The sequence below is a fragment of the Coffea eugenioides genome, unplaced genomic scaffold (genome assembly GCF_003713205.1).
Source record: "Coffea eugenioides isolate CCC68of unplaced genomic scaffold, Ceug_1.0 ScVebR1_1162;HRSCAF=1970, whole genome shotgun sequence".
NCBI classification, from domain to species: domain Eukaryota; kingdom Viridiplantae; phylum Streptophyta; class Magnoliopsida; order Gentianales; family Rubiaceae; genus Coffea; species Coffea eugenioides.
Genome location: NW_020861545.1, coordinates 19,310 through 45,174, shown reverse-complemented (window position 1 = coordinate 45,174; position 25,865 = coordinate 19,310). Strand labels below are relative to the sequence as shown.

At 42.4% G+C, this 25,865-nt stretch overlaps 39 non-coding genes and 3 pseudogenes across 39 annotated transcripts; all 42 read right to left on the bottom strand.

Moving 5' to 3' along the window:
• Nucleotides 1-373: 373 nt before the first annotated feature.
• On the bottom strand, nucleotides 374-492 carry LOC113755033. Its single transcript, XR_003465536.1, has one exon. It is a non-coding gene; the product is annotated as a 5S ribosomal RNA (ribosomal RNA).
• An 806-nt stretch (nucleotides 493-1,298) lies between these two features.
• LOC113755022 lies at nucleotides 1,299-1,417 on the bottom strand. The gene has a single exon (XR_003465526.1). It is a non-coding gene; the product is annotated as a 5S ribosomal RNA (ribosomal RNA).
• A 421-nt stretch (nucleotides 1,418-1,838) lies between these two features.
• LOC113755005 lies at nucleotides 1,839-1,960 on the bottom strand. Its single transcript, XR_003465516.1, has one exon. It is a non-coding gene; the product is annotated as a 5S ribosomal RNA (ribosomal RNA).
• Nucleotides 1,961-2,375: 415 nt separating this feature from the next.
• On the bottom strand, nucleotides 2,376-2,492 carry LOC113755003. The gene has a single exon (XR_003465514.1). It is a non-coding gene; the product is annotated as a 5S ribosomal RNA (ribosomal RNA).
• A 415-nt stretch (nucleotides 2,493-2,907) lies between these two features.
• On the bottom strand, nucleotides 2,908-3,026 carry LOC113754984. Its single transcript, XR_003465496.1, has one exon. It is a non-coding gene; the product is annotated as a 5S ribosomal RNA (ribosomal RNA).
• Nucleotides 3,027-3,458: 432 nt separating this feature from the next.
• Nucleotides 3,459-3,582, bottom strand: LOC113755008 (annotated as a pseudogene).
• A 415-nt stretch (nucleotides 3,583-3,997) lies between these two features.
• LOC113754988 lies at nucleotides 3,998-4,116 on the bottom strand. The gene has a single exon (XR_003465500.1). It is a non-coding gene; the product is annotated as a 5S ribosomal RNA (ribosomal RNA).
• Nucleotides 4,117-4,529: 413 nt separating this feature from the next.
• Nucleotides 4,530-4,648, bottom strand: LOC113755062. Its single transcript, XR_003465563.1, has one exon. It is a non-coding gene; the product is annotated as a 5S ribosomal RNA (ribosomal RNA).
• Nucleotides 4,649-5,623: 975 nt separating this feature from the next.
• LOC113755004 lies at nucleotides 5,624-5,744 on the bottom strand. Its single transcript, XR_003465515.1, has one exon. It is a non-coding gene; the product is annotated as a 5S ribosomal RNA (ribosomal RNA).
• Nucleotides 5,745-6,158: 414 nt separating this feature from the next.
• LOC113755024 lies at nucleotides 6,159-6,277 on the bottom strand. The gene has a single exon (XR_003465528.1). It is a non-coding gene; the product is annotated as a 5S ribosomal RNA (ribosomal RNA).
• Nucleotides 6,278-6,691: 414 nt separating this feature from the next.
• Nucleotides 6,692-6,810, bottom strand: LOC113755037. The gene has a single exon (XR_003465540.1). It is a non-coding gene; the product is annotated as a 5S ribosomal RNA (ribosomal RNA).
• A 414-nt stretch (nucleotides 6,811-7,224) lies between these two features.
• Nucleotides 7,225-7,343, bottom strand: LOC113754999. Its single transcript, XR_003465510.1, has one exon. It is a non-coding gene; the product is annotated as a 5S ribosomal RNA (ribosomal RNA).
• Nucleotides 7,344-7,758: 415 nt separating this feature from the next.
• LOC113755001 lies at nucleotides 7,759-7,876 on the bottom strand. The gene has a single exon (XR_003465512.1). It is a non-coding gene; the product is annotated as a 5S ribosomal RNA (ribosomal RNA).
• A 415-nt stretch (nucleotides 7,877-8,291) lies between these two features.
• On the bottom strand, nucleotides 8,292-8,410 carry LOC113754983. Its single transcript, XR_003465495.1, has one exon. It is a non-coding gene; the product is annotated as a 5S ribosomal RNA (ribosomal RNA).
• A 415-nt stretch (nucleotides 8,411-8,825) lies between these two features.
• Nucleotides 8,826-8,944, bottom strand: LOC113754992. The gene has a single exon (XR_003465504.1). It is a non-coding gene; the product is annotated as a 5S ribosomal RNA (ribosomal RNA).
• A 415-nt stretch (nucleotides 8,945-9,359) lies between these two features.
• Nucleotides 9,360-9,478, bottom strand: LOC113754986. Its single transcript, XR_003465498.1, has one exon. It is a non-coding gene; the product is annotated as a 5S ribosomal RNA (ribosomal RNA).
• A 414-nt stretch (nucleotides 9,479-9,892) lies between these two features.
• LOC113754985 lies at nucleotides 9,893-10,011 on the bottom strand. The gene has a single exon (XR_003465497.1). It is a non-coding gene; the product is annotated as a 5S ribosomal RNA (ribosomal RNA).
• Nucleotides 10,012-10,424: 413 nt separating this feature from the next.
• On the bottom strand, nucleotides 10,425-10,543 carry LOC113755050. Its single transcript, XR_003465552.1, has one exon. It is a non-coding gene; the product is annotated as a 5S ribosomal RNA (ribosomal RNA).
• Nucleotides 10,544-10,957: 414 nt separating this feature from the next.
• Nucleotides 10,958-11,076, bottom strand: LOC113755023. Its single transcript, XR_003465527.1, has one exon. It is a non-coding gene; the product is annotated as a 5S ribosomal RNA (ribosomal RNA).
• A 413-nt stretch (nucleotides 11,077-11,489) lies between these two features.
• LOC113754969 lies at nucleotides 11,490-11,608 on the bottom strand. The gene has a single exon (XR_003465482.1). It is a non-coding gene; the product is annotated as a 5S ribosomal RNA (ribosomal RNA).
• Nucleotides 11,609-12,025: 417 nt separating this feature from the next.
• LOC113755021 lies at nucleotides 12,026-12,144 on the bottom strand. The gene has a single exon (XR_003465525.1). It is a non-coding gene; the product is annotated as a 5S ribosomal RNA (ribosomal RNA).
• Nucleotides 12,145-12,573: 429 nt separating this feature from the next.
• Nucleotides 12,574-12,693, bottom strand: LOC113755007. Its single transcript, XR_003465518.1, has one exon. It is a non-coding gene; the product is annotated as a 5S ribosomal RNA (ribosomal RNA).
• A 415-nt stretch (nucleotides 12,694-13,108) lies between these two features.
• LOC113755020 lies at nucleotides 13,109-13,227 on the bottom strand. Its single transcript, XR_003465524.1, has one exon. It is a non-coding gene; the product is annotated as a 5S ribosomal RNA (ribosomal RNA).
• Nucleotides 13,228-13,641: 414 nt separating this feature from the next.
• On the bottom strand, nucleotides 13,642-13,760 carry LOC113755031. The gene has a single exon (XR_003465534.1). It is a non-coding gene; the product is annotated as a 5S ribosomal RNA (ribosomal RNA).
• A 970-nt stretch (nucleotides 13,761-14,730) lies between these two features.
• On the bottom strand, nucleotides 14,731-14,849 carry LOC113755045. Its single transcript, XR_003465547.1, has one exon. It is a non-coding gene; the product is annotated as a 5S ribosomal RNA (ribosomal RNA).
• A 403-nt stretch (nucleotides 14,850-15,252) lies between these two features.
• LOC113755013 lies at nucleotides 15,253-15,377 on the bottom strand (annotated as a pseudogene).
• A 411-nt stretch (nucleotides 15,378-15,788) lies between these two features.
• On the bottom strand, nucleotides 15,789-15,907 carry LOC113755019. The gene has a single exon (XR_003465523.1). It is a non-coding gene; the product is annotated as a 5S ribosomal RNA (ribosomal RNA).
• Nucleotides 15,908-16,318: 411 nt separating this feature from the next.
• LOC113755034 lies at nucleotides 16,319-16,437 on the bottom strand. Its single transcript, XR_003465537.1, has one exon. It is a non-coding gene; the product is annotated as a 5S ribosomal RNA (ribosomal RNA).
• A 416-nt stretch (nucleotides 16,438-16,853) lies between these two features.
• LOC113755015 lies at nucleotides 16,854-16,976 on the bottom strand (annotated as a pseudogene).
• A 415-nt stretch (nucleotides 16,977-17,391) lies between these two features.
• On the bottom strand, nucleotides 17,392-17,510 carry LOC113755006. Its single transcript, XR_003465517.1, has one exon. It is a non-coding gene; the product is annotated as a 5S ribosomal RNA (ribosomal RNA).
• A 418-nt stretch (nucleotides 17,511-17,928) lies between these two features.
• Nucleotides 17,929-18,047, bottom strand: LOC113755047. The gene has a single exon (XR_003465549.1). It is a non-coding gene; the product is annotated as a 5S ribosomal RNA (ribosomal RNA).
• A 414-nt stretch (nucleotides 18,048-18,461) lies between these two features.
• On the bottom strand, nucleotides 18,462-18,579 carry LOC113754998. Its single transcript, XR_003465509.1, has one exon. It is a non-coding gene; the product is annotated as a 5S ribosomal RNA (ribosomal RNA).
• Nucleotides 18,580-18,995: 416 nt separating this feature from the next.
• Nucleotides 18,996-19,114, bottom strand: LOC113754971. The gene has a single exon (XR_003465484.1). It is a non-coding gene; the product is annotated as a 5S ribosomal RNA (ribosomal RNA).
• Nucleotides 19,115-19,530: 416 nt separating this feature from the next.
• On the bottom strand, nucleotides 19,531-19,649 carry LOC113755049. Its single transcript, XR_003465551.1, has one exon. It is a non-coding gene; the product is annotated as a 5S ribosomal RNA (ribosomal RNA).
• Nucleotides 19,650-20,067: 418 nt separating this feature from the next.
• Nucleotides 20,068-20,186, bottom strand: LOC113755018. The gene has a single exon (XR_003465522.1). It is a non-coding gene; the product is annotated as a 5S ribosomal RNA (ribosomal RNA).
• A 940-nt stretch (nucleotides 20,187-21,126) lies between these two features.
• On the bottom strand, nucleotides 21,127-21,245 carry LOC113755056. The gene has a single exon (XR_003465558.1). It is a non-coding gene; the product is annotated as a 5S ribosomal RNA (ribosomal RNA).
• Nucleotides 21,246-21,660: 415 nt separating this feature from the next.
• LOC113754970 lies at nucleotides 21,661-21,779 on the bottom strand. The gene has a single exon (XR_003465483.1). It is a non-coding gene; the product is annotated as a 5S ribosomal RNA (ribosomal RNA).
• Nucleotides 21,780-23,244: 1,465 nt separating this feature from the next.
• On the bottom strand, nucleotides 23,245-23,363 carry LOC113754977. Its single transcript, XR_003465490.1, has one exon. It is a non-coding gene; the product is annotated as a 5S ribosomal RNA (ribosomal RNA).
• Nucleotides 23,364-23,778: 415 nt separating this feature from the next.
• On the bottom strand, nucleotides 23,779-23,897 carry LOC113755017. Its single transcript, XR_003465521.1, has one exon. It is a non-coding gene; the product is annotated as a 5S ribosomal RNA (ribosomal RNA).
• Nucleotides 23,898-24,311: 414 nt separating this feature from the next.
• Nucleotides 24,312-24,430, bottom strand: LOC113755057. Its single transcript, XR_003465559.1, has one exon. It is a non-coding gene; the product is annotated as a 5S ribosomal RNA (ribosomal RNA).
• Nucleotides 24,431-24,845: 415 nt separating this feature from the next.
• Nucleotides 24,846-24,964, bottom strand: LOC113755044. Its single transcript, XR_003465546.1, has one exon. It is a non-coding gene; the product is annotated as a 5S ribosomal RNA (ribosomal RNA).
• Nucleotides 24,965-25,378: 414 nt separating this feature from the next.
• On the bottom strand, nucleotides 25,379-25,497 carry LOC113754991. Its single transcript, XR_003465503.1, has one exon. It is a non-coding gene; the product is annotated as a 5S ribosomal RNA (ribosomal RNA).
• Nucleotides 25,498-25,865: the final 368 nt, after the last annotated feature.

Sequence of the window (25,865 nt, the reverse complement as noted above, 5' to 3'; positions counted from 1 at the left end):
CTGAAAAGCAGTGTGGCTTTTCTAGACCGAAATTCATTTTAAGCGTCAATACAAGCATTTTCCTCTTATCCTTTTATTTATTTACTTTATATTTTTTTTGTTATTGATTTGCACCTTATTTTTTTCCCTCATCCCGCAACTCTAAATTATCATGAAATCAATCCTTCACGCTTGCGGTGATACATTTGCGCCGACAAATTTGAGCGACGATCCGGGCTTTGATCGAGCCGTACCGTTCCTGATTTGTCTCGCGCCTTCAGACCCGCCTTCATGCTTCGACAAGAAGCAAAATATAAAGCAATCGTTCCGACGGAGCTAAATTACTACAGGATAAAGAACGAATAGGAAATTTGGATTTCGAAACAAAAAAAAGAGGGTGCAACACGAGGACTTCCCAGGGGGTCACCCATCCTAGTACTACTCTCGCCTAAGCACGCTTAACTTCGGAGTTCTGATGGGATCCGGTGCATTAATGCTGGTATGATCGCACCCGCCATTTTCCTTTCGCTTTATTCCTTTAAACTACCCAGTCCTGAAAAGCAGTGTGGCTTTTCTAGACCGAAATTCATTTTAAGCGTCAATACAAGCATTTTCCTCTTATCCTTTTATTTATTTACTTTATATTTTTTTTGTTATTGATTTGCACCTTATTTTTTTCCCTCATCCCGCAACTCTAAATTATCATGAAATCAATCCTTACGCTGCGGTGATACATTTATTTGAGCGACGATCTTTGATTACGTTGATTTGTCTCGCGCCTTCAGATTCATGCTTCGACAGAAGCGCAATCGTTCCGACGGAGCTAAATTTCTACCGATTTCGAAACAGGGGTGCAACACGAGGACTTCCAGGGGGCTAGTACTACTCTAAATGGGATCGGTGCATGCTGGTCTGATGCCATTTTCCTTTCGCTTATTCCTTAAACTACCCAGTCCTGAAGCAGTGTGCTTTTCTAGACGAAATTTTAAACGTCAATTCAAGCATTTTTCTCTTATCCTTTTATTTATTTACTTTATATTTTTTTTGTTATTGATTTGCACCTTATTTTTTTCCCTCATCCGCAACTCTAAATTATCATGAAATCAATCCTTCACGCTTGCGGTGATACATTTGCGCCGACAAATTTGAGCGACGATCCGGGCTTTGATCGAGCGTACCGTTCCTGATTTGTCTCGCGCCTTCAGACCCGCCTTCACGCTTCGACAAGAAGCAAAATATTAAGCAATCGTTCCGACGGAGCTAAATTACTACAGGATAAAGAACGAATAGGAAATTTGGATTTCGAAACAAAAAAGAGAGGGGTGCAACACGAGGACTTCCCAGGGGGTCACCCATCCTAGTACTACTCTCGCCCAAGCACGCTTAACTTCGGAGTTCTGATGGGATCCGGTGCATTAGTGCTGGTATGATCGCACCCGCCATGTTCCTTTCGCTTTATTCCTTTAAACTACCCAGTCCTGCGAAGCAGTGTGGCTTTTCTAGACCGATTCATTTTAAACGTCAAAATTCAAGCCATTTTTCTCTTATCGCTTTTAATTTATTTACTTATATTTTTTTTGTTATTGATTTGCACCTTATTTTTTTCCCTCTCCGCAACTCTAAATTATCAATGAAATCAATCCTTCAGCTTTCGTGATACATTTGCGCCGACAAAATTTGAGGCGACGATACGGGCTTTGATCGAGCCGTAACCGTTCCTGATTTGTCTCGCGCTTCAGACCCCGCTTCATGCTTCGACAAGAAGCAAATATAAAGCAATCGTTCTCGACCGGAGCTAAATTAGCTACAGGATAAAGAACGATATAGGCAATTTGGATTTCGAACCATCAAAAAAGAGAGGGGTGCAACACGAGGACTTCCGCAGGGGGTCACCCATCCGCAGTACTATCTCTCGCCCAAGCACGCTTAACTTCGGAGTTCTGATGGGATCCGGTGCACTAGTGCTGGTATGATCACACCCGCCATGTTCCTTTCGCTTTATTCTTTTAAACTACCCCGTCCTGCGAAACAGTGTGGCTTTTCTAGACCGAAATTCATTTTAAGCGTCAATTCAAGCATTTTTCTCTTATCCTTTTATTTATTTATTTAATATTTTTTTTTGTTATTGATTTGCACCCTGTTTTTTCCCTCATCCCGCAACTCTAAATTATCATGAAATCAATCCTTCACGCTTGCGGTGATATATTTGCGCCGACAAATTTGAGCGACGATCCGGGCTTTGATCGAGCCGTACCGTTACTGATTTCTCTGGCGCCTTCAGACCCGCCTTCATGCTTCGACACGAAACAAAATATAAAGCAATCGTTCCGACGGAGCTAAATTACTACAGGATAAAGAACGAATAGGAAATTTCGATTTCGAAACAAAAAAGAGAGGGGTGGAACTCGAGGACTTCCCAGGGGTCACCCATCCTAGTACTACTCTCGCCCAAGCACGCTTAACTTCGGAGTTCTAATGGGATCCGGTGCATTAGTGCTGGTATGATCGCCGCCGCCATGTTCCTTTCGCTTTATTCTTTTAAACCACCCCGTGCTGCGAAACAGTGTGGCTTTTCTAGACCGAAATTCATTTTAAGCTTCAATTCAAGCATTTTCCTCTTATCCTTTTATTTATTTACTTTATATTTTTTTTTGTTATTGATTTGCACCCTATTTTTTTCCCTCATCCCGGAACTCTAAATTATCATGAAATCAATCCTTCACGCTTGCGGTGATACATTTGCGCCGACAAATTTGAGCGACGATCCGGGCATTGATCGAGCAATACCGTTCCTGATTTGTCTCGCGCCTTCAGACCCTCCTTCATGCTTCGACAAGAAGCAAAATATAAAGCAATCGTTCCGACGGAGCTAAATTACTACAGGATAAAGAACGAATAGGAAATTTGGATTTCGAAACAAAAAAAATAGGGGTGCAACACGAGGACTTCCCAGGGGGTCACCCATTCTAGTACTACTCTCGCCTAAGCACGCTTAACTTCGGAGTCCTGATGGGATCCGGTGCATTAATGCTGGTATGATCGCACCCGCCATTTTCCTTTCGCTTTATTCCTTTAAACTACCCAGTCCTGCGAAGCAGTGTGGCTTTTCTAGACCGAAATTCATTTCAAACGTCAATTCAAGCATTTTTCTCTTATCCTTTTATTTATTTACTTTATATTTTTTTTGTTATTGATTTGCACCCTGTTTTTTTCCCTCATCCCGAACTCTAAATTATTCATGAAATCAAATCCTTCACGCTTGCGTGATACCATTTGCGACCGACAAATTTGAGCGACGATCCCGAACTTTGATCGAGCCGTACGCGTTACTTGATTTTTTGTATCGCGCCTTTCCAGACCCGGCCTTCAATGCTTCGACAAGAAAGCAAAATATAAAAGCAAAGTCTTTTCCGACGGAGCTAAAATTACTACAAGATAAAGAACGAATAGGAAATTTCGATCTTCGAACCAAAAAAGAGAGGGTGCAAACTGAGGACTTCCCAGGGGGTCACAGGACGCATTCTAGTACTACTCTCGCCCAAACACGCTTAACTTCGGAGTTCTAATGGGATCCGGTGCATTAGTGCTGGTATGATCGCCCCCGCCATGTTCCTTTCGCTTTATTCTTTTAAACCACCCCGTGCTGCGAAACAGTGTGGCTTTTCTAGACCGAAATTCATTTTAAGCTTCAATTCAAGCATTTTCCTCTTATCCTTTTACTTATTTACTTTATATTTTTTTTTGTTATTGATTTGCACCCTATTTTTTTCCCTCATTCCGCAACTCTAAATTTTCATGAAATCAATCCTTCACGCTTGCGGTGATACATTTGCGCCGACAAATTTGAGCGACGATCCGGGCTTTGATCGAGCAATACCGTTCCTGATTTGTCTCGCGCCTTTAGACCCGCCTTCATGCTTCGACAAGAAGCAAAATATAAAGCAATCGTTCTGACGGTGCTAAATTACCACAGGATAAAGAACGAATAGGAAATTTGGATTTCGAAACAAAAAAAAGAGGGGTGCAACACGAGGACTTCCCAGGGGGTCACCTATTCTAGTACTACTCTCGCCTAAGCACGCTTAACTTCGGAGTTCTGATGGGATCCGGTGCATTAATGCTGGTATGATCGCACCCGCCATTTTCCTTTCGCTTTATTCCTTTAAACTACCCAGTCCTGCGAAGCAGTGTGGCTTTTCTAGACCGAAATTCATATTAAGCGTCAATTCAAGCATTTTCCTCTTATCCTTTTATTTATTTACTTTATATTTTTTTTGTTATTGATTTGCACCTTATTTTTTTCCCTCATCCCGCAACTCTAAATTATCATGAAATCAATCCTTCACGCTTGCGGTGATACATTTGCGCCGACAAATTTGAGCGACGATCCGGGCTTTGATCGAGCAATACCGTTCCTGATTTGTCTCGCGCCTTCAGACCCGCCTTCATGCTTCGACAAGGAGCAAAATATAAAGCAATCGTTCCGACGGAGCTAAATTACTACAGGATAAAGAACGAATAGGAAATTTGGATTTCGAAACAAAAAAAAGAGGGTGCAACACGAGGACTTCCCAGGGGGTCACCCATTCTAGTACTACTCTCGCCTAAGCACGCTTAACTTCGGAGTTCTGATGGGATCCGGTGCATTAATGCTGGTATGATCGCACCCGCCATTTTCCTTTCGCTTTATTCCTTTAAACTACCCAGTCCTGCGAAGCAGTATGGCTTTTCTAGACCGAAATTCATTTTAAACGTCAATTCAAGCATTTTTCTCTTATCCTTTTATTTATTTACTTTATGTTTTTTTTTGTTCTTGATTTGCACCCTGTTTTTTTACCTCATCCCGCAACTCTAAATTATCATGAAATCAATCCTTCACGCTTGCGGTGATAAATTTGCGCCCACAAATTTGAGCGACGATCCGGGCTTTGATCGAGCCGTACCGTTACTGATTTGTCTCGCGCCTTCAGACCCGCCTTCATGCTTCGACAAGAAGCAAAATATAAAGCAATCGTTCCGACGGAGCTAAATTACTACAGGACAAAAAACGAATAGGAAATTTGGATTTCGAAACAAAAAAAAAGAGGGGTGCAACACGAGGACTTTCCCCAGGGGGTCACCCATCTAGTACTACTCATCGCCTAAGCACGCTTTAACTTCGGAGTTCTGATGGATCGGTGCATTTAGTGCTGTATGGATCGCAGCCCGCCAATGTTCCTTTCGCTTTATTCCTTTTAAAAATACCCCGTCCCTGCGAAGCAGTGTGGCTTTTCTAGACCGAAATTCAATTTTAAGCGTCAAATTCAAGCATTTTTCCTCTTATCCTTTTATTTATTTACTTTAATATTTTCTTTTTGTTATGATTTGCAGCCCTATTTTTTCCCTCATCCCGCAACTCTAATTAATCCAAAAATGAAATCAATTCTTGCACGCTTGCGGTGATACATTTGCGCCGACAAATTTAGCGACGATCCGGGCTTTGATCGAGCAATACCGTTCCTGATTTTTCTCGCGCCTTCAGACCCCGCCCTTCATGCTTCGACAAGGAAGGCAAAATATAAAGCAATCCGTTCCGACGGAGCTAAATTACTAACAGGATAAAGAAACGAATTAGGAAATTTGGATTTCGAAAGCAAAAAAAAGAGGGGTGCAACACGAGGACTTCTCCAGGGGGTCACCCATCCTAATACTACTCTCCGCCTAAGCACGCTTAACTTCGGAGATCTGATGGGATCCGGTGCATTAATGCTGGTATGATCGCACCCGCCATTTTCCTTTCGCTTTATTCCTTTAAACTACCCAGTCCTGAAAAGCAGTGTGACTTTTCTAGACCGAAATTCATTTTAAGCGTCAATACAAGCATTTTCCTCTTATCCTTTTATTTATTTACTTTATATTTCTTTTTGTTATTGATTTGCACCCTATTTTTTTCCCTCATCCCGCAACTCTAAATTATCATGAAATCAATTCTTCACGCTTGCGGTGATACATTTGCGCCGACAAATTTGAGCGACGATCCGGGCTTTGATCGAGCAATACCGTTCCTGATTTGTCTCGCGCCTTCAGACCCGCTTCATGCTTCGACAAGAAGCAAAATATAAAGCAATCGTTCCGACGGAGCTAAATTACTACAGGATAAAGAACGAATAGGAAATTTGGATTTCGAAACAAAAAAAAGAGGGGTGCAACACGAGGACTTCCCAGGGGGTCACCCATCCTAGTACTATTCTCGCCCAAACACGCTTAACTTCGGAGTTCTGATGGGATCCGGTGCATTAGTGCTGGTATGATCGCACCCGCCATGTTCCTTTCGCTTTATTTTTTTAAACCACCCCGTGCTGCGAAACAGTGTGGCTTTTCTAGACCGAAATTCATTTTAAGCTTCGATTCAAGCATTTTCCTCTTATCCTTTTATTTATTTAATTTACATTTTTTTTGTTATTGATATGCACCTTATTTTTTTCCCTCATTCCGCAACTCTAAATTATCATGAAATCAATCCTTCACGCTTGCGGTGATACATTTGCGCCGACAAATTTGAGCGACGATCCGGGCTTTGATCGAGCAATACCGTTCCTGATTTGTCTCGCGCCTTCAGACCCGCCTTCATGCTTCGACAAGGAGCAAAATATAAAGCAATCGTTCCGACGGAGCTAAATTACTACAGGATAAAGAACGAATAGGAAATTTGGATTTCGAAACAAAAAAAAGAGGGGTGCAACACGAGGACTTCTCAGGGGGTCACCCATCCTAGTACTACTCTCGCCTAAGCACGCTTAACTTCGGAGTTCTGATGGGATCCGGTGCATTAATGCTGGTATGATCGCACCCGCCATTTTCCTTTCGCTTTATTCCTTTAAACTACCCAGTCCTGAAAAGCAGTGTGACTTTTCTAGACCGAAATTCATTTTAAGCGTCAATACAAGCATTTTCCTCTTATCCTTTTATTTATTTACTTTATATTTTTTTTGTTATTGATTTGCACCTTATTTTTTTCCCTCATCCCGCAACTCTAAATTATCATGAAATCAATCCTTCACGCTTTCGGTGATACATTTGCGCCGACAAATTTGAGCGACGATACGGGCTTTGATCGAGCCGTACCGTTCCTGATTTGTCTCGCGCCTTCAGACCCGCCTTCATGCTTCGACAAGAAGCAAAATATAAAGCAATCGTTCCGACGGAGCTAAATTACTACAGGATAAAGAACGAATAGGAAATTTGGATTTCGAAACAAAAAAGCGAGGGGTGCAACACGAGGACTTCCCAGGGGGTCACCCATCCTAGTACTACTCTCGCCCAAGCACGCTTAACTTCGGAGTTCTGATGGGATCCGGTGCACTAGTGCTGGTATGATCACACCCGCCATGTTCCTTTCGCTTTATTCTTTTAAACTACCCCGTCCTGCGAAACAGTGTGGCTTTTCTAGACCGAAATTCATTTTAAGCGTCAATTCAAGCATTTTTCTCTTATCCTTTTATTTATTTATTTAATATTTTTTTTTGTTATTGATTTGCACCCTGTTTTTTCCCTCATCCCGCAACTCTAAATTATCATGAAATCAATCCTTCACGCTTGCGGTGATATATTTGCGCCGACAAATTTGAGCGACGATCCGGGCTTTGATCGAGCCGTACCGTTACTGATTTCTCTCGCGCCTTCAGACCCGCCTTCATGCTTCGACACGAAACAAAATATAAAGCAATCGTTCCGACGGAGCTAAATTACTACAGGATAAAGAACGAATAGGAAATTTCGATTTCGAAACAAAAAAGAGAGGGGTGGAACTCGAGGACTTCCCAGGGAGTCACCCATCCTAGTACTACTCTCGCCCAAGCACGCTTAACTTCGGAGTTCTAATGGGATCCGGTGCATTAGTGCTGGTATGATCGCCGCCGCCATGTTCCTTTCGCTTTATTCTTTTAAACCACCCCGTGCTGCGAAACAGTGTGGCTTTTCTAGACCGAAATTCATTTTAAGCTTCAATTCAAGCATTTTCCTCTTATCCTTTTATTTATTTACTTTATATTTTTTTTTGTTATTGATTTGCACCCTATTTTTTTCCCTCATCCCGCAACTCTAAATTATCATGAAATCAATCCTTCACGCTTGCGGTGATACATTTGCGCCGACAAATTTGAGCGACGATCCGGGCATTGATCGAGCAATACCGTTCCTGATTTATCTCGCGCCTTCAGACCCGCCTTCATGCTTCGACAAGAAGTAAAATATAAAGCAATCGTTCCGACGGAGCTAAATTACTACAGGATAAAGAACGAATAGGAAATTTGGATTTCGAAACAAAAAAAATAGGGGTGCAACACGAGGACTTCCCAGGGGGTCACCCATTCTAGTACTACTCTCGCCTAAGCACGCTTAACTTCGGAGTCCTGATGGGATCCGGTGCATTAATGCTGGTATGATCGCACCCGCCATTTTCCTTTCGCTTTATTCCTTTAAACTACCCAGTCCTGCGAAGCAGTGTGGCTTTTCTAGACCGAAATTCATTTTAAGCGTCAATTCAAGCATTTTTCTCTTATCCTTTTATTTATTTACTTTATATTTTTTTTTGTTATTGATTTGCACCCTGTTTTTTTCCCTCATCCCGCAACTCTAAATTATCATGAAATCAATCCTTCACGCTTGCGGTGATACATTTGCGCCGACAAATTTGAGCGACGATCCGAACTTTGATCGAGCCGTACCGTTACTGATTTGTATCGCGCCTTCAGACCCGCCTTCATGCTTCGACAAGAAGCAAAATATAAAGCAATCTTTCCGACGGAGCTAAATTACTACAGGATAAAGAACGAATAGGAAATTTCGATTTCGAAACAAAAAAGAGAGGGGTGCAACTCGAGGACTTCCCAGGGGGTCACGCATCCTAGTACTACTCTCGCCCAAGCACGCTTAACTTCGGAGTTCTGATGGGATCCGGTGCATTAGTGCTGGTATGATCGCCCCCGCCATGTTCCTTTCGCTTTATTCTTTTAAACCACCCCGTGCTGCGAAACAGTGTGGCTTTTCTAGACCGAAATTCATTTTAAGCTTCAATTCAAGCATTTTCCTCTTATCCTTTTACTTATTTACTTTATATTTTTTTTTGTTATTGATTTGCACCCTATTTTTTTCCCTCATTCCGCAACTCTAAATTTTCATGAAATCAATCCTTCACGCTTGCGGTGATACATTTGCGCCGACAAATTTGAGCGACGATCCGGGCTTTGATCGAGCAATACCGTTCCTGATTTGTCTCGCGCCTTTAGACCCGCCTTCATGCTTCGACAAGAAGCAAAATATAAAGCAATCGTTCTGACGGAGCTAAATTACCACAGGATAAAGAACGAATAGGAAATTTGGATTTCGAAACAAAAAAAAGAGGGGTGCAACACGAGGACTTCCCAGGGGGTCACCTATTCTAGTACTACTCTCGCCTAAGCACGCTTAACTTCGGAGTTCTGATGGGATCCGGTGCATTAATGCTGGTATGATCGCACCCGCCATTTTCCTTTCGCTTTATTCCTTTAAACTACCCAGTCCTGCGAAGCAGTGTGGCTTTTCTAGACCGAAATTCATATTAAGCGTCAATTCAAGCATTTTCCTCTTATCCTTTTATTTATTTACTTTATATTTTTTTTGTTATTGATTTGCACCTTATTTTTTTCCCTCATCCCGCAACTCTAAATTATCATGAAATCAATCCTTCACGCTTGCGGTGATACATTTGCGCCGACAAATTTGAGCAACGATCCGGGCTTTGATCAAGCAATACCGTTCCTGATTTGTCTCGCGCCTTCAGACCCGCCTTCATGCTTCGACAAGAAGCAAAATATAAAGCAATCGTTCCGACGGAGCTAAATTACTACAGGATAAAGAACGAATAGGAAATTTGGATTTCGAAACAAAAAAGAGAGGGTTGCAACTCGAGGACTTCCCAGGGGGTCACCCATCCTAGTACTACTCTCGCCCAAGCACGCTTAACTTCGGAGTTCTGATGGGATCCGGTGCACTAGTGCTAGTATGATCGCACCCGCCATGTTCCTTTCGCTTTATTCTTTTGAACCACCCCGTGCTGCGAAACAGTGTGGCTTTTCTAGATCGAAATTCATTTTAAGCTTCAATACAAGCATTTCCTCTTATCCTTTTATTTATTTACTTTATATTTTTTTTTGTTATTGATTTGCACCCTATTTTTTTCCCTCATCCCGCAACTCTAAATTTTCATGAAATCAATCCTTCACGCTTGCGGTGATACATTTGCGCCGACAAATTTGAGCGACGATCCGGGCATTGATCGAGCAATACGTTCCTGATTTGTCTCGCGCCTTCAGACCCGCCTTCATGCTTCGACAAGAAGCAAAATATAAAGCAATCGTTCCGACGGAGCTAAATTACTACAGGATAAAGAACGAATAGGAAATTTGGATTTCGAAACAAAAAAAAGAGGGGTGCAACACGAGGACTTCCCAGGGGGTCACCCATTCTAGTACTACTCTCGCCTAAGCACGCTTAACTTCGGAGTTCTGATGGGATCCGGTGCATTAATGCTGGTATGATCGCACCCGCCATTTTCCTTTCGCTTTATTCCTTTAAACTATCCAGTCCTGCGAAGCAGTGTGGCTTTTCTAGACCGAAATTCATTTTAAACGTCCAATTCAAGCATTTTTCTCTTATCCTTTTATTTATTTACTTTATTTTTTTCTTGTTCTTGATTTGCACCCTGTTTTTTTCCCTCATCCCGCAACTCTAAATTATCATGAAATCAATCCTTCACACTTGCGGTGATACATTTGCGCCCACAAATTTGAGCGACGATCCGGGCTTTGATCGAGCCGTACCGTTACTGATTTGTCTCGCGCCTTCAGACCCGCCTTCATGCTTCGACAAGAAGCAAAATATAAAGCAATCGTTCCGACGGAGCTAAATTACTAAGGATAAAGAACGAATAGGAAATTTGGATTTCGAAACAAAAAAAAGAGGGGTGCAACACGAGGACTTCCCAGGGGGTCACCCATCCTAGTACTATTCTCGCCCAAACACGCTTAACTTCGGAGTTCTGATGGGATCCGGTGCATTAGTGCTGGTATGATCGCACCCGCCATGTTCCTTTCGCTTTATTCTTTTAAACCACCCCGTGCTGCGAAACAGTGTGGCTTTTCTAGACCGAAATTCATTTTAAGCTTCGATTCAAGCATTTTCCTCTTATCCTTTTATTTATTTACTTTACATTTTTTTTGTTATTGATATGCACCTTATTTTTTTCCCTCATTCCGCAACTCTAAATTATCATGAAATCAATCCTTCACGCTTGCGGTGATACATTTGCGCCCACAAATTTGAGCGACGATCCGGGCTTTGATCGAACCGTACCGTTCCTGATTTGTCTCGCGCCTTCAGACCCGCTTCATGCTTCGACAAGAAGCAAAATATAAAGCAATCGTTCCGACGGAGCTAAATTACTACAGGATAAAGAACGAATAGGAAATTTGGATTTCGAAACAAAAAAGAGAGGGGTGCAACACGAGGACTTCCCAGGGGGTCACCCATCCTAGTACTACTCTCGCCCAAGCACGCTTAACTTCGGAGTTCTGATGGGATCCGGTGCATTAGTGCTGGTATGATCGCACCCGCCATGTTCCTTTCGTTTTATTCTTTTAAACCACCCCGTGCTGCGAAACAGTGTGGCTTTTCTAGACCGAAATTCATTTTAAGCGTCAATACAAGCATTTTCCCTCTTATCCTTTTATTTATTTACTTTTTATGTTTTTTTTTGTTATTGATTTGCACCCTATTTTTTTTCGCTCACCCGCAACTCTAAATATCATGAAATCAATCCTTCACGCTTGCGGTGATAAATTTACGCCCACAAATTTGAGCGACGATCCGGGCTTTGATCGAGCCGTACCGTTACTGATTTGTCTCGCGCCTTCAGACCCGCCTTCATGCTTCGACAAGAAACAAAATATAAAGCAATCGTTCCGACGGAGCTAAATTACTACAGGACAAAAAACGAATAGGAAATTTGGATTTCGAAACAAAAAAGAGAGGGGTGCAACACGAGGACTTCCCAGGGGGTCACCCATCCTAGTACTATTCTCGCCCAAACACGCTTAACTTCGGAGTTCTGATGGGATCCGGTGCATTAGTGCTGGTATGATCGCACCCGCCATTTTCCTTTCGCTTTATTCTTTTAAACCACCCCGTGCTGCGAAACAGTGTGGCTTTTATAGACCGAAATTCATTTTAAGCTTCGATTCAAGCATTTTCCTCTTATCCTTTTATTTATTTAATTTACATTTTTTTTGTTATTGATATGCACCTTATTTTTTTCCCTCATTCCGCAACTCTAAATTATCATGAAATCAATCCTTCACGCGTTGCGGTGATAAATTTGTCGCCCTACAAATATTGGAGCCGACCGATCCGCGCTTTTTGAGTCGAACCGTACCGTTCTTGATTTTGTCTCGCGCCTTCAGACCCGCCTTTCATGCTTCGACAAGAAGCAAAATATAAAGCAATCGTTATCATCCGACGGAGCTAAATTACTACACAGGATAAAGGAACGAATAGGAAATTTGGATTTCGAAACAAAATGAAGTGCAACACGAGGACTTCCCAGGGGTCACCCATCCTCAGTACTACTCTCGCCCAAGCACGCTTAACTCGGGAGTTCTGATGGGATCCGCGTGCATTAGTGCTGGTATGATCGCACCCGCCATGTTCCTTTCGCTTTATTCGTTTTTAAAATACCCCGTCCTGCGAAGCAGTTGGTTTGTCTAGACCGAAATTAATTTAAACGTCAATTCAAGCATTTTTCTCTTATCCTTTTATTTATTTACTTTATGTTTTTTTTTGTTCTTGATTTGCACCCTGTTTTTTTCCCTCATCCCGCAACTCTAAATTATCATGAAATCAATCCTTCACGCTTGCGGTGATACATTTGCGCCCACAAATTTGAGCGACGATCCGGGCTTTGATCGAGCCGTACCGTTACTGATTTGTCTCGCGCCTTCAGACCCGCCTTCATGCTTCGACAAGAAGCAAAATATAAAGCAATCGTTCCGACGGAGCTAAATTACTACAGGATAAAGAACGAATAGGAAATTTGGATTTCGAAACAAAAATGAGAGGGGTGCAACACGAGGACTTCCCAGGGGGTCACCCATCCTAGTACTATTCTCGCCCAAACACGCTTAACTTCGGAGTTCTGATGGGATCCGGTGCATTAGTGCTGGTATGATCGCACCCGCCATGTTCCTTTCGCTTTATTTTTTTAAACCACCCCGTGCTGCGAAACAGTGTGGCTTTTCTAGACCGAAATTCATTTTAAGCTTCGATTCAAGCATTTTCCTCTTATCCTTTTATTTATTTAATTTACATTTTTTTTGTTATTGATATGCACCTTATTTTTTTCCCTCATTCCGCAACTCTAAATTATCATGAAATCAATCCTTCACGCTTGCGGTGATACATTTGCGCCGACAAATTTGAGCGACGATCCGGGCTTTGATCGAGCAATACCTTTCCTGATTTGTCTCGCGCCTTCAGACCCGCCTTCATGCTTCGACAAGGAGCAAAATATAAAGCAATCGTTCCGACGGAGCTAAATTACTACAGGATAAAGAACGAATAGGAAATTTCGATTTCGAAACAAAAAAAAGAGGGGTGCAACACGAGGACTTCCCAGGGGGTCACCCATCCTAGTACTACTCTCGCCGAAGCACGCTTAACTTCGGAGTTCTGATGGGATCCGGTGCATTAGTGCTGGTATGATCGCACCCGCCATGTTCCTTTCGTTTTATTCTATTAAAATACCCCGTCCTGCGAAGCAGTGTGGCTTTTCTAGACCGAAATTCATTTTAAACGTCAATTCAAGCATTTTTCTCTTATCCTTTTATTTATTTACTTTATGTTTTTTTTTGTTCTTGATTTGCACCCTGTTTTTTTCCCTCATCCCGCAACTCTAAATTATCATGAAATCAATCCTTCACGCTTGCGGTGATACATTTGCGCCCACAAATTTGAGCGACGATCCGGGCTTTGATCGAGCCGTACCGTTACTGATTTGTCTCGCGCCTTCAGACCCGCCTTCATGCTTCGACAAGAAGCAAAATATAAAGCAATCGTTCCGACGGAGCTAAATTACTACAGGATAAAGAACGAATAGGAAATTGGGATGTCGAAACAAAAATGAGAGTGCAACCGAGGACTTCCCAGCGGGGTCAACCCATCCTAGTACTACTCTCGCCCAAGCACGCTTAACTTGTCGGAGTTACTGATGGATCCGGGTGGCATTAGTGCTTGGTATGATCGCACCCGCCATGTTCCTTTCGCTTTATTCTTTAAAATACCCCGTCCTGCGAAGCAGTGTAGCTTTTCTAGAACCGAAAATTTAATTTTTAAGCGGTCAATTCAAGCATTTTCCTCTTATCCTTTTATTTATTTACTTTATATTTCTTTTGTTATTGATTTGCACCTATTTTTTCCCCTCATCCGCAACTTCTAAATTACTCATGAAATCAATTCTTCACGGCTGGCGGTGCGATACATTTGCTTTTTACGCCGATCCAAATTGAGCGACGATCCGGGCTTTGCATCGAAAGCATACCGTTCCTTTGATTGTCTCGCGCCTTCAGACCCGCCTTCATGCTTCGGACAAGAGGCAAAATATAAAGCAATCGTTCCGACGGAGCTAAATTACTACAGGATAAAGAACGAATAGGAAATTTGGATTTCGAAACAAAAAAAAGAGGGGTGCAACACGAGGACTTCCCAGGGGGTCACCCATCCTAGTACTACTCTCGCCTAAGCACGCTTAACTTCGGAGTTCTGATGGGATCCGGTGCATTAATGCTGGTATGATCACACCCGCCATTTTCCTTTCGCTTTATTCCTTTAAACTACCCAGTTCTGAAAAGCAGTGTGGCTTTTCTAGACCGAAATTCATTTTAAGCGTCAATACAAGCATTTTCCTCTTATCCTTTTATTTATTTACTTTATATTTTTTTTGTTATTGATTTGCACCTTATTTTTTTCCCTCATCCCGCAACTCTAAATTATCATTAAATCAATCCTTCACGCTTGCGGTGATACATTTGCGCCGACAAATTTGAGCGACGATCCGGGCTTTGATCGAGCTGATTTGTCTCGCGCCTTCAGACCCGCCTTCATGCTTCGACAAGGAGCAAAATATAAAGCAATCGTTCCGACGGAGCTAAATTACTACAGGATAAAGAACGAATAGGAAATTTGGATTTCGAAACAAAAAAAAGAGGGGTGCAACACGAGGACTTCTCAGGGGGTCACCCATCCTAGTACTACTCTCGCCCAAGCACGCCTTAACTTCGGAGTTCTGATGGGAATCGCGGTGGGCACTAGTGCTGGTTTATGATACACCCGCCATGTTTCCTTTGCTTTTATCTTTTAAACCCCGGCTGCGAAGCAGTATGGCTTTTCTAGACCGAAATTCATTTTAAACGTCAATTCAAGCATTTTTCTCTTATCCTTTTATTTATTTACTTTATGTTTTTTTTTGTTCTTGATTTGCACCCTGTTTTTTTCCCTCATCCCGCAACTCTAAATTATCATGAAATCAATCCTTCACGCTTGCGGTGATAAATTTGCGCCCACAAATTTGAGCGACGATCCGGGCTTTGATCGAGCCGTACCGTTACTGATTTGTCTCGCGCCTTCATACCCGCCTTCATGCTTCGACAAGAAGCAAAATATAAAGCAATCGTTCCGACGGAGCTAAATTACTACAGGACAAAAAACGAATAGGAAATTTGGATTTCGAAACAAAAAAGAGAGGGGTGCAACACGAGGACTTCCCAGGGGGTCACCCATCCTAGTACTATTCTCGCCCAAACACGCTTAACTTCGGAGTTCTGATGGGATCCGGTGCATTAGTGCTGGTATGATCGCACCCGCCATGTTCCTTTCGCTTTATTTTTTTAAACCACCCCGTGCTGCGAAACAGTGTGGCTTTTCTAGACCGAAATTCATTTTAAGCTTCGATTCAAGCATTTTCCTCTTATCCTTTTATTTATTTAATTTACATTTTTTTTGTTATTGATATGCACCTTATTTTTTTCCCTCATTCCGCAACTCTAAATTATCATGAAATCAATCCTTCACGCTTGCGGTGATACATTTGCGCCGACAAATTTGAGCGACGATCCGGGCTTTGATCGAACCGTACCGTTCCTGATTTGTCTCGCGCCTTCAGACCCGCCTTCATGCTTCGACAAGAAGCAAAATATAAAGCAATCTTTCCGACGGAGCTAAATTACTACAGGATAAAGAACGAATAGGAAATTTGGATTTCGAAACAAAAATGAGAGTGCAACACGAGGACTTCCCAGGGGGTCACCCATCCTAGTACTACTCTCGCCCAAGCACGCTTAACTTCGGAGTTCTGATGGGATCCGGTGCATTAGTGCTGGTATGATCGCACCCGCCATGTTCCTTTCGCTTTATTCTTTTAAAATACCCCGTCCTGCGCAGCAGTTGCTTTTTCCTAGACGCGAATTCATTTTAAGCTTCGTTCAAGCATTTTCCCTCTTATCCTTTTATTTATTTAATTTACATTTTTTTTGTTATTGATAATGCACCTTTATTTTTTTCCCTCATTCCGCAACTCCTAATTATTATGAAATCAATCCTTCACGCTTGCGGTGATACATTTGCGCCACAAATTTTTGAGCGAACGATCCGGGCTTTGATCGAAACTGTACGCGTTCCTGATTTTGTCTCGCGCCTTCAGACCCGCTTCATGCTTCGACAAGAAGCAAAATATAAAGCAATCGTTTCCGACGGAGCTAAATTACTACAGGATAAAGAACGAATGGAAAATTTGGATTTCGAACAAAATGAGAGTGCAACACGAAGGACTATCCCAGGGGGTCCACCCATCCTAGTACTACTCTCGCCCAAGCACGCTTTAACTTCGGAGTTCTGATTGGGATCGCTGCATTAGTGCTGGTATGATCGCACCCGCCATGTTCCTTTCGCTTTATTCTTTTAAAATCCCCCGTCCTGCGAAGCAGTGTGGCTTTTCTAGACCGAAATTAATTTTAAGCGTCAATTCAAGCATTTTCCTCTTATCCTTTTATTTATTTACTTTATATTTCTTTTTGTTATTGATTTGCACCCTATTTTTTTCCCTCATCCCGCAACTCTAAATTATCATGAAATCAATTCTTCACGTTTGCGGTGATACATTTGCGCCGACAAATTTGAGCGACGATCCGGGCTTTGATCGAGCAATACCTTTCCTGATTTGTCTCGCGCCTTCAGACCCGCCTTCATGCTTCGACAAGGAGCAAAATATAAAGCAATCGTTCCGACGGAGCTAAATTACTACAGGATAAAGAACGAATAGGAAATTTCGATTTCGAAACAAAAAAAAGAGGGGTGCAACACGAGGACTTCCCCGGGGGTCACCCATTCTAGTACTACTCTCGCCTAAGCACGCTTAACTTCGGAGTTCTGATGGGATCCGGTGCATTAATGCTGGTAAGATCGGCCCAAACACGCCGCATTTTTCTTTCGCTTCTTACCTTTAAACTACCAGTCCTGCGAAGCAGTGTGGCTTTCTAGACGAAATTCATTTTAAAACGTCTTCAAGCATTTTTCTTTTATCCTTTTATTTATTTACTTTATGTTTTTTTTTGTTCTTGATTTGCACCCTGTTTTTTTCCCTCATCCCGCAACTCTAAATTATCATGAAATCAATCCTTCACGCTTGCGGTGATAAATTTGCGCCCACAAATTTGAGCGACGATCCGGGCTTTGATCGAGCCGTACCGTTACTGATTTGTCTCGCGCCTTCATACCCGCCTTCATGCTTCGACAAGAAGCAAAATATAAAGCAATCGTTCCGACGGAGCTAAATTACTACAGGACAAAAAACGAATAGGAAATTTGGATTTCGAAACAAAAAAGAGAGGGGTGCAACACGAGGACTTCCCAGGGGGTCACCCATCCTAGTACTATTCTTGCCCAAACACGCTTAACTTCGGAGTTCTGATGGGATCCGGTGCATTAGTGCTGGTATGATCGCACCCGCCATTTTCCTTTCGCTTTATTCTTTTAAACCACCCCGTGCTGCGAAACAGTGTGGCTTTTCTAGACCGAAATTCATTTTAAGCTTCGATTCAAGCATTTTCCTCTTATCCTTTTATTTATTTAATTTACATTTTTTTTGTTATTGATATGCACCTTATTTTTTTCCCTCATTCCGCAACTCTAAATTATCATGAAATCAATCCTTCACGCTTGCGGTGATACATTTGCGCCCACAAATTTGAGCGACGATCCGGGCTTTGATCGAACCGTACCGTTCCTGATTTGTCTCGCGCCTTCAGATCCGCCTTCATGCTTCGACAAGAAGCAAAATATAAAGCAATTGTTCCGACGGAGCTAAATTACTACAGGATAAAGAACGAATAGGAAATTTGGATCTCGAAAAACAAATTGGAGAAGTGCAACACGAGGATTCCCAGGGGGTCACCCATCCTAGTATACTCTCGCCCAACGCACGCTTAACTTCGGAGTTCTGATGGGATCCGGTGCATTAGTGCTGGTATGATCGCACCCGCCATTTTCCTTTCGCTTTATTCTTTTAAACCACCCCGTGCTGCGAAACAGTGTGGCTTTTCTAGACCGAAATTCATTTTAAGCTTCGATTCAAGCATTTTCCTCTTATCCTTTTATTTATTTAATTTACATTTTTTTTGTTATTGATATGCACCTTATTTTTTTCCCTCATTCCGCAACTCTAAATTATCATGAAATCAATCCTTCACGCTTGCGGTGATACATTTGCGCACACAAATTTGAGCGACGATCCGGGCATTGATCGAACCGTACCGTTCCTGATTTGTCTCGCGCCTTCAGACCCGCCTTCATGCTTCGACAAGAAACAAAATATATTAAAGCAATCGTTCCGACGGAGCTAAATTACTACAGGATAAAGAACGAATAGAAATTTGGATTTCGAAACAAAAAAGAGATGGGTGCAACACGAGTACTTCCCAGGGGGTCACCCATCCTAGTACTACTCTCGCCCAAGCACGCTTAACTTCGGAGTTCTGATGGGATCCGGTGCACTAGTGCTGGTATGATCGCCCCCGCCATTTTTCCTTTCGCTTTATTCTTTTAAACCACCCCGTGCTGCGAAACAGTGTGGCTTTTCGAGACCGAAATTCATTTTAAGCTTCGATTCAAGCATTTTCCTCTTATCCTTTTATTTATTTACTTTATATTTTTTTGTTATTGATTTGCATCTCTATTTTTTTCCCTCATCCCGCCAACTCTGTAAATTATCATGAAATCATATTCACGCTTGCGGTTGATACATTTGCGCCGTCAAATTTGAGCGACGATCCGGGCTTTGATCGAGCAATACCGTTCCTGATTTGTCTCGCGCCTTCAGACCCGCTTCATGCTTCGACAAGAAGCAAAATATAAAGCAATCGTTCCGACGGAGCTAAATTACTACAGGATAAAGAACGAATAGGAAATTTGGATTTCGAAACAAAAAAAAGAGGGGTGCAACACGAGGACTTCCCAGGGGGTCACCCATTCTAGTACTACTCTCGCCTAAGCACGCTTAACTTCGGAGTTCTGATGGGATCCGGTGCATTAATGCTGGTATGATCGCACCCGCCATTTTCCTTTCGCTTTATTCCTTTCAACTACCCAGTCCTGCGAAGCAAGTGTGGCTTTTCTAGACCGAAATTCATTTTAAACGTCAATTCAAGCATTTTTCTCTTATCCTTTTATTTATTTACTTTATGTTTTTTTTTGTTCTTGTGATTTGCACCCTATTTTTTTCCCTCATCCCGCAACTCTAAATTATCATGAAATCAATCCTTCACGCTTGCGGTGATACATTTGGCCCGACAAATTTGAGCGACGATCCGGGCATTGATCGAGCAATACCGTTCCTGATTTGTCTCGCGCCTTCAGACCCGCCTTCATGCTTCGACAAGAAGCAAAATATAAAGCAATCGTTCCGACGGAGCTAAATTACTACAGGATAAAGAACGAATACGAAATTTGGATTTCGAAACAAAAAAAAGAGGGGTGCAACACGAGGACTTCCCAGGGGGTCACCCATCCTAGTACTATTCTCGCCCAAACACGCTTAACTTCGGAGTTCTGATGGGATCCGGTGCATTAGTGCTGGTATGATCGCACCCGCCATGTTCCTTTCGCTTTATTCTTTTAAACCACCCCGTGCTGCGAAAAAGTGTGGCTTTTCGAGACCGAAATTCATTTTAAGCTTCGATTCAAGCATTTTCCTCTTATCCTTTTATTTATTTACTTTACATTTTTTTTGTTATTGATATGCACCTTATTTTTTTCCCTCATCCCGCAACTCTAAATTATCATGAAATCAATCCTTCACGCTTGCGGTGATACATTTGCGCCCACAAATTTGAGCGACGATCCGGGCATTGATCGAACCGTACCGTTCCTGATTTGTCTCGCGTCTTCAGACCCGCCCTTCATGCTTCGACAGAAACAAAAAATAAACAATCGTTCCGACGGAGCTAAATTACTAGATAAAGAACGAATAGGAAATTTGGATTTCGAAACAAAAAAAGAGGGGTGCAACACGAGAAGCTTCCCAGGGTCACCCATCCTAGTATACTCTCGCCTAAGCACGCTTACTTCGGAGTTCTGATGGGATTCCGGTTGCATTAATGCTGTATTTGATCGCACCGCCATTTTCCTTTCGCTTTATTCCTTTATACTACCCAGTCCTTGAAAAAAGCAGTGTGGCCTTTTCTTAGACCGAAATTCATTTTAAGCGTCAATTACAAGCATTTCGCTCTTATCCTTTTATTTATTTACTTTAATTTTTTTTGTTATGATTGCATCTTATTTTTTTCCCTTCATCCGCAACTCTAATATCATGAATCAATCATTACGCTTGCGGTGATACATTTGCGCCGACAAATTTGAGCGACGATCCGGGCTTGACAGCCGTACCGTTCCTGGATTTGTCTCGCCGCTTCAGACCCGCCTTCATGCTTTCGGACAAGAAGCAAAATATAAAGCAATCGTTCCGACGGAGCTAAATTACTACAGGATAAAGAACGAATAGGAAATTTGGATTTCGAAACAAAAAAAAGAGGGGTGCAACACGAGGACTTCCCAGGGGGTCACCCATTCCAGTACTACTCTCGCCTAAGCACGCTTAACTTCGGAGTTCTGATGGGATCCGGTGCATTAATGCTGGTATGATCGCACCCGCCATTTTCTTTTCGCTTTATTCCTTTAAACTACCCAGTCCTGCGAAGCAGTGTGGCTTTTCTAGACCGAAATTCATTTTAAACGTCAATTCAAGCATTTTTCTCTTATCCTTTGATTTATTTACTTTATGTTTTTTTTTGTTCTTGATTTGCACCCTGTTTTTTTCCCTCATCCCGCAACTCTAAATTATCATGAAATCAATCCTTCACGCTTGCGGTGATACATTTGCGCCCACAAATTTGAGCAACGATCCGGGCATTGATCGAGCCGTACCGTTCCTGATTTGTCTCGCGCCTTCAGACCCGCCTTCATGCTTCGACAAGAAGCAAAATATAAAGCAATCGTTCCGACGGAGCTAAATTACTACAGGATAAAGAACGAATAGGAAATTTGGATTTCGAAACAAAAAAGAGATGGGTGCAACACGAGTACTTCCCAGGGGGTCACCCATCCTAGTACTACTCTCGCCCAAGCACGCTTAACTTCGGAGTTCTGATGGGATCCGGTGCACTAGTGCTGGTATGATCGCCCCCGCCATTTTCCTTTCGCTTTATTCTTTTAAACCACCCCGTGCTGCGAAACAGTGTGGCTTTTCGAGACCGAAATTCATTTTAAGCTTCGATTCAAGCATTTTCCTCTTATCCTTTTATTTATTTACTTTACATTTTTTTTGTTATTGATATGACCTTATTTTTTTCCCTCATCCCGCAACTCTAAATTAATTATCATGAAATCAATCCTTCACGCTTGCGGTGATACATTTGCGCCCACAAATTTGAGCGACGATCCGGGCATTGATCGAACCGTACCGTTCCTGATTTGTCTCGCGTCTTCAGACCCGCCTTCATGCTTCGACAAGAAACAAAATATAAAGCAATCGTTCCGACGGAGTAAATTACTACCAGGATAAAGAGAATAGGAATTTGGATTTGAAAACAAAAAAGAGATGGGTGCAACACGAGTACTTCCAGGGGTCACCATCCTAGTAATACTCTCGCCAAGACGCTTAACTTTCGGAGTTCTGATGGATCCGGTGCACTATGTCTGGTATGTGCCGCCGCCATTTTGCTTTCGCTTTAATTCTTTAAACCACCCCGTGCTGGCGAAACAGTGTGGCTTTTCGAGACCGAAATTCATTTTAAGCTTCGATTCAAGCATTTTCCTCTTATTTTTCTATTTATTTACTTTACATTTTTTTTGTTCATTGATATGCACCTTATTTTTTTCCCTCATCGCAATTAAATTATATGAAATCAATCCTCTTCACGCTTTGCGGTGATACTTTGCGACACAATTTGGAGCGACGATCCGGGCTTTGATCGAGCATACGTTCTGATTTGTCTCGCGCCTTCAGACCCGCCTTCATGCTTCGACAGGAGCAAAATATAAAGCAATCGTTCGGACGAGCTTAATTATAACAGGATAAAGAAACGAATAGGAAATTTGGATTTGAAACAAAAAAGAGGTGCAACACGAGACTTCCCAGGGGGGTCACCCATTCCTAAGTACTACTCTCGCCTAAAGACGCTTAAACTTCGGAGTTCTGATGTGGATTCCGGTGCATTAATGCTGGTTGATCGCACCCGCCATTTTCCTTTCGTTTATTTCCTTTAAACTACCCAGTCCTGCGAAGCAGTGTGGCCTTTTCTGACGAATTCATTTTAACGTCAATTCAAGCATTTTCTCTATCCTTCTTGATTTAGTTTACTTTATGTTTTTTTGTTTCTTGCATTTGCACCCTGTTTTTTTCCCTCATTCCCGAACTCTAAATTATCTGAAAATCAATCTTCACGCTTGCGGTGATACATTTTGCGCCACAAATTTTGAAGAACGATCCGGGCTTTGATCGAGCCGTAACGTTACTGATTTGTCTCGCGCCTTCAGACCCGCCTTCATGCTTCGACAAGAAGCAAAATATAAAGCAATCGTTCCGACGGAGCTAAATTACTACAGGATAAAGAACGAATATGAAATTTGGATTTCGAAACAAAAATGAGAGGGGGGCAACACGAGGACTTCCCAGGGGGTCACCCATCCTAGTACTATACTCGCCCAAACACGCTTAACTTCGGAGTTCTGATGGGATCCGGTGCATTAGTGCTGGTATGATCGCACCCGCCATGTTCCTTTCGCTTTATTCTTTTAAACCACCCCGTGCTGCGAAACAGTGTGGCTTTTCTAGACCGAAATTCATTTTAAGCTTCGATTCAAGCATTTTCCTCTTATCCTTTTATTTATTTACTTTACATTTTTTTTGTTATTGATATGCACCTTATTTTTTTCCCTCATCCCGCAACTCTAAATTATCATGAAATCAATCCTTCACGCTTGCGGTGATACATTTGCGCCCACAAATTTGAGCGACGATCCGGGCTTTGATCGAGCCGTACCGTTACTGATTTGTCTCGCGCCTTCAGACCCGCCTTCATGCTTCGACAAGAAGCAAAATATAAAGCAATCGTTCCGACGGAGCTAAATTACTACAGGATAAAGAACGAATAGGAAATTTGGATTTCGAAACAAAAAAAAAGAGGGGTGCAACACGAGGACTTCCCAGGGGGTCACCCATCCTAGTACTATTCTCGCCCAAACACGCTTAACTTCGGAGTTCTGATGGGATCCGGTGCATTAGTGCTGGTATGATCGCACCCGCCATGTTCCTTTCGCTTTATTCTTTTAAACCACCCCGTGCTGCGAAAAAGTGTGGCTTTTCGAGACCGAAATTCATTTTAAGCTTCGATTCAAGCATTTTCCTCTTATCCTTTTATTTATTTACTTTACATTTTTTTTGTTATTGATATGCACCTTATTTTTTTCCCTCATCCCGCAACTCTAAATTATCATGAAATCAATCCTTCACGCTTGCGGTGATACATTTGCGCCCACAAATTTGAGCGACGATCCGGGCTTTGATCGAACCGTACCGTTCCTGATTTGTCTCGCGCCTTCAGACCCGCCTTCATGCTTCGACAAGAAGCAAAATATAAAGCAATCGTTCCGACGGAGCTAAATTACTACAGGATAAAGAACGAATAGGAAATTTGGATTTCGAAACAAAAAAGAGAGGGGTGCAACACGAGGACTTCCCAGGGGGTCACCCATCCTAGTACCACTCTCGCCCAAGCACGCTTAACTTCGGAGTTCTGATGGGATCCGGTGCATTAGTGCTGGTATGATCGCACCCGCCATGTTCCTTTCGCTTTATTCTTTTAAACTTCCCCGTCCTGCGAAGCAGTGTGGCTTTTCTAGACCGAAATTCATTTTAAGCGTCAATTCAAGCATTTTCCTCTTATCCTTTTATTTATTTACTTTATATTTTTTTTTGTTATTGATTTGCACCCTGTTTTTTTCCCTCATCCCGCAACTCTAAATTATCATGAAATCAATCCTTCACGCTTGCGGTGATTCATTTGCGCCGACAAATTTGAGCGACGATCCGGGCATTGATCGAGCCGTACCGTTCCTGATTTGTCTCGCGCCTTCAGACCCGCCTTCATGCTTCGACAAGAAGCAAAATATAAAGCAATCGTTCCGACGGAGCTAAATTACTACAGGATAAAGAACGAATAGGAAATTTGGATTTCGAAACAAAAAAGAGAGGGGTGCAACACGAGTACTTCCCAGGGGGTCACCCATCCTAGTACTACTCTCGCCCAAGCACGCTTAACTTCGGAGTTCTGATGGGATCCGGTGCACTAGTGCTGGTATGATCGCCCCCGCCATTTTCCTTTCGCTTTATTCTTTTAAACCACCCCGTGCTGCGAAACAGTGTGGCTTTTCGAGACCGAAATTCATTTTAAGCTTCGATTCAAGCATTTTCCTCTTATCCTTTTATTTATTTACTTTACATTTTTTTTGTTATTGATATGCACCTTATTTTTTTCCCTCATCCCGCAACTCTAAATTATCATGAAATCAATCCTTCACGCTTGCGGTGATACATTTGCGCCCACAAATTTGAGCGACGATCCGGGCATTGATCGAACCGTACCGTTCCTGATTTGTCTCGCGCCTTCAGACCCGCCTTCATGCTTCGACAAGAAACAAAATATAAAGCAATCGTTCCGACGGAGCTAAATTACTACAGGATAAAGAACGATTAGGAAATTTCGATTTCGAAACAAAAAAGAGAGGGGTGCAACTCGAGGACTTCCCAGGGGGTCACGCATCCTAGTACTACTCTCGCCCAAGCACGCTTAACTTCGGAGTTCTGATGGGATCCGGTGCATTAGTGCTGGTATGATCGCCCCCGCCATTTTCCTTTCGCTTTATTCCTTTAAACTACCCAGTCCTGAAAAGCAGTGTGGCTTTTCTAGACCGAAATTCATTTTAAGCTTCGATTCAAGCATTTTCCTCTTATCCTTTTATTTATTTACTTTATATTTTTTTTGTTATTGATTTGCACCCTATTTTTTTCCCTCATCCCGCAACTCTAAATTATCATGAAATGAATCCTTCACGCTTGCGGTGATACATTTGCGCCGACAAATTTGAGCGACGATCCGGGCTTTGATCGAGCAATACCGTTCCTGATTTGTCTCGCGCCTTCAGACCCGCCTTCATGCTTCGACAAGGAGCAAAATATAAAGCAATCGTTCCGACGGAGCTAAATTACTACA